The sequence below is a fragment of the Carex rostrata genome, chromosome 6 (genome assembly GCF_964058835.1).
Source record: "Carex rostrata chromosome 6, lpCarRost1.2, whole genome shotgun sequence".
Taxonomy (NCBI): Eukaryota; Viridiplantae; Streptophyta; class Magnoliopsida; order Poales; family Cyperaceae; genus Carex; species Carex rostrata.
Window position 1 is genome coordinate 14,498,212 of NC_135923.1, and position 4,665 is coordinate 14,502,876.

The following is a 4,665-nucleotide window of genomic DNA, read 5'->3' on the forward strand; positions in this document are numbered from 1 at the left end:
GCGGGGCAAATTTTTGAAATTTTTTTGATATTTTTTTGAATTTTTGCAATTTTTGAAGTTTTTTTGGGTTTTTGGACTTTTTTTGAATTTTTGAATTTTTTGAATTTTTTTGAATTTTTTTGAATTTTTTGAATTTTTTTTGAATTTTTGAAATTTTTTTTTTTTTTTTTAATTTATTTGATTTTATAAATTTTTTGTGATTTTTTGAGATTTTTTTGAATATTTTACATGGGTGATTTTGACTTGGGGGATTTTCAGGGGGTGGTAACCCTGGGCGTGGCTAGAGCCTCAAAATGCATATTCCCCTATAGGGGGGCAAGGTTTTCAAAAATGGGTGCCCCCTCATGTACACGCGCGTGGGTGTACATGGCCCCGTCGGTGCCAGCGTGGGTGGAAAATGGCCCGAAAACAGCCCAGCGGCAAGCGGAAGCGGCTAACGTTGGGCAAAACTGACCCGAAAGCAGTATAGCTTGGAAAATTAAGCGGATGCAGCCAATTGTTGGCGAAAACTAAGCGGATACGGCCAAGTGACGGTGAAAAATGGCCCGAAAACAGTCCAGCGGCAAGCGGAAACGGCTAACGTTGGGCAAAAGTGACCCGAAAACAGTTCAGCTGGGGGAAATTAAGCGGAAGCAGCCAAGCGTTGGGCAAAACCAAGCGGATACGGCCAAGAGTCGGTGGAAAATGGCCCGAAAACAGTCCAGCGGCAAGCGGAAACGGCTAACGTTGGGACAAAGTGACCCGAAAACAGTTCAGCTGGGGAAAATTAAGCGGATGCAGCCAAGCGTTGGGGAAAACTAAGCGGATCCGGCCCAGAGTCGGTGGAAATTGGCCCGAAAACAGTCCAGCGGCAAGCGGAAGCGGCTAACGTTGGGCAAAAGTGACCCGAAAACAGTTCAGCGGGGGAAAACTAAGCGGATGCGGCCACGCGTTGGGGAAAACTAAGCGGATACGGCCAAGTGTTGGGGAAAAATGGCCCGAAAACAGCCCAGCGGCAAGCGGAAGCGGCTAACGTTGGGGAAAAGTGACCCGAAAACAGTTAAGCGGGGGAAAACTAAGCGGATGCGGCCAAGTGTCGGTGGAAATTGGCCCGAAAACAGCCCAGCGGCAAGCGGAAGCGGCTAACGTTGGGCAAAAGTGACCCGAAAACAGTTCAGCGGGGGAAAACTAAGCGGATGCGGCCACGCGTTGGGGAAAACTAAGCGGATACGGCCAAGAGTCGGTGGAAATTGGCCCGAAAACAGTCCAGCGGCAAGCGGAAGCGGCTAACGTTGGGCAAAACTGACCCGAAAACAGTTCAGCGGGGCAAATTTTTGAAATTTTTTTGAAATTTTTTTGAATTTTTGAAATTTTTGAAGTTTTTTTGGGTTTTTGGACTTTTTTTGAATTTTTGAATTTTTGAATTTTTTGAATTTTTTTGAATTTTTTTGAATTTTTTGAATTTTTTTTGAATTTTTGAAATTTTTTTTTTTTTTTGAATTTATTTGATTTTATAAATTTTTTGTGATTTTTTGAGATTTTTTTGAATATTTTACATGGGTGATTTTGACTTGGGGGATTTTCAGGGGGTGGTAACCCTGGGCGTGGCTAGAGCCTCAAAATGCATATTCCCCTATAGGGGGGCAAGGTTTTCAAAAATGGGTGCCCCCTCATGTACACGCGCGTGGGTGTACATGGCCCCGTCGGTGCCAGCGTGGGTGGAAAATGGCCCGAAAACAGCCCAGCGGCAAGCGGAAGCGGCTAACGTTGGGCAAAACTGACCCGAAAGCAGTATAGCTTGGAAAATTAAGCGGATGCAGCCAATTGTTGGCGAAAACTAAGCGGATACGGCCAAGTGTCGGTGAAAAATGGCCCGAAAACAGTCCAGCGGCAAGCGGAAACGGCTAACGTTGGGCAAAAGTGACCCGAAAACAGTTCAGCTGGGGGAAATTAAGCGGAAGCAGCCAAGCGTTGGGCAAAACCAAGCGGATACGGCCAAGAGTCGGTGGAAAATGGCCCGAAAACAGTCCAGCGGCAACCGGAAACGGCTAACGTTGGGACAAAGTGACCCGAAAACAGTTCAGCTGGGGAAAATTAAGCGGATGCAGCCAAGCGTTGGGGAAAACTAAGCGGATCCAGCCCAGAGTCGGTGGAAATTGGCCCGAAAACAGTCCAGCGGCAAGCGGAAGCGGCTAACGTTGGGCAAAAGTGACCCGAAAACAGTTCAGCGGGGGAAAACTAAGCGGATGCGGCCAAGTGTTGGGGAAAAATGGCCCGAAAACAGCCCAGCGGCAAGCGGAAGCGGCTAACGTTGGGGAAAAGTGACCCGAAAACAGTTAAGCGGGGGAAAACTAAGCGGATGCGGCCACGCGTTGGGGAAAGCTAAGCGGATGCGGCCAAGTGTCGGTGGAAATTGGCCCGAAAACAGCCCAGCGGCAAGCGGAAGCGGCTAACGTTGGGCAAAAGTGACCCGAAAACAGTTCAGCGGGGGAAAACTAAGCGGATGCGGCCACGCGTTGGGGAAAACTAAGCGGATACGGCCAAGAGTCGGTGGAAATTGGCCCGAAAACAGTCCAGCGGCAAGCCGAAGCGGCTAACGTTGGGCAAAACTGACCCGAAAACAGTTCAGCGGGGGAAAACTAAGCGGATGCGGCCACGCGTTGGGGAAAACTAAGCGGATGCGGCCAAGTGTCGGTGGAAATTGGCCCGAAAACAGCCCAGCGGCAAGCGGAAGCGGCTAACGTTGGGCAAAACTGACCCGAAAACAGTTCAGCGGGGGAAAACTAAGCGGATGCGGCCACGCGTTGGGGAAAACTAAGCGGATACGGCCAAGAGTCGGTGGAAATTGGCCCGAAAACAGTCCAGCGGCAAGCGGAAGCGGCTAACGTTGGGCAAAACTGACCCGAAAACAGTTCAGCGGGGGAAAACTAAGCGGATGCGGCCACGCGTTGGGGAAAACTAAGCGGATACGGCCAAGTGTTGGGGAAAAATGGCCCGAAAACAGCCCAGCGGCAAGCGGAAGCGGCTAACGTTGGGCAAAAGTGACCCGAAAACAGTTCAGCGAGGGAAAACTAAGCGGATGCGGCCACGCGTTGGGGAAAACTAAGCGGATACGGCCAAGGGTCGGTGAAAAAGGGCCCGAAAACAGTCCAGCGGCAAGCGGAAGCCGCTAACGTTGGGCAAAAGTGACCCGAAAACAGTCCAGCGGGGGAAAACTAAGCGGATGCGGCCAAGCGTTGGGGAAAACTAAGCGGATACGGCCAAGCGTCGGTGAAAAAGGCCCGAAAACAGTCCAGCGGCATGCCGAAGCGGCTAACGTTGGGCAAAAATGGCCAAAAGCGATGGAGCAGGGCGGTCTGAATCTATGCATCCACATAAAATGGGGGGTAAACCTGGGGGATTTCCAGGGGGTGGTAACCCTGGGCGTGGCTGGAGACCCAAAATGCATATTCCCCTATAGGGGGGAAGGATTTTTGGAAGAGGCAGCCCCTCATGTACATGCCAAGCGGGGTGTACATGGCCCCTGTGGGTGCCTCCGTCGGTGTAAAATGGCCCGAAAAACAAGATTATGTTACCCGAAAACACGATTATGTTACCGAAAAAACACGGTTGAGCGGGGGCAGTAAGCACGGTTGAGCGGGGGCAAAAAACACGGTTGAGCGGGGGCAAAAAACACGGTGCAGCGGGGACAAAAGACACGATTTTGTTACCGAAAAACATGGCCCGTCGGGGGCAAGGAACACGAATATGTTACCGAAAAACACGGACCACGCGGGTTGAAATCCCCAGCCGTAGAGCCGGCGAAACACGGTGGGGCAGGGCGTCTAAGCGTGGAGGCGCCCGTAAGACCGATGCGGGTTGAAATCCCCAGCCGTAAAGCCGGCGAAAAGCGGTCGGGCAGGGTGACTCCGCGTGGAGTTTCGCCCGTAAGGCCGATGCGGGTAGCCGCGCGGGTTGAAATCCCCAGCCGTAAAGCCGGTGAAACACGGTTCATTGGGGCGCCTAAGCGTGGAGGCGCCCCGCAGAGACCGAGCGGGTTGAAATCCCCAGCCGTAAAGCCGGCGAAACACGGTTCATTGGGGCGCCTAAGCGTGGAGGCGCCCCGCAGAGACCGAGCGGGTTGAAATCCCCAGCCGTAAAGCCGGCGAAACACGGTTGAGCGGGGCGCCTAAGCGTGGAGGCGCCCCGCAGAGACCGAGCGGGTTGAAATCCCCAGCCGTAAAGCCGGCGAAACACGTTCGGGCAGGGCGACTCCGCGTGGAGTTTCGCCCGTAAGACCGATGCGGGTAGCCGCGCGGGTTGAAATCCCCAGCCGTAAAGCCGGCGAAACACGGTTCATTGGGGCACCTAAGCGTGGAGGCGCCCCGCAGAGACCGAGCGGGTTGAAATCCCCAGCCGTAAAGCCGGCGAAACACGTTCGGGCAGGGCGTCTAAGCGTGGAGGCGCCCGTAAGTCCGATGCGGGTAGCCGCGCGGGTTGAAATCCCCAGCCGTAAAGCCGGCGAAACACGGTTGAGCGGGGCGCCTAAGCGTGGAGGCGCCCCGCAGTGACCGAGCGGGTTGAAATCCCCAGCCGTAAAGCCGGCGAAACACGGTTGAGCGGGGCGCCTAAGCGTGGAGGCGCCCCGCAGAGACCGAGCGGGTTGAAATCCCCAGCCGTAAAGCCGGCGAAACACGTTCGGGCAGG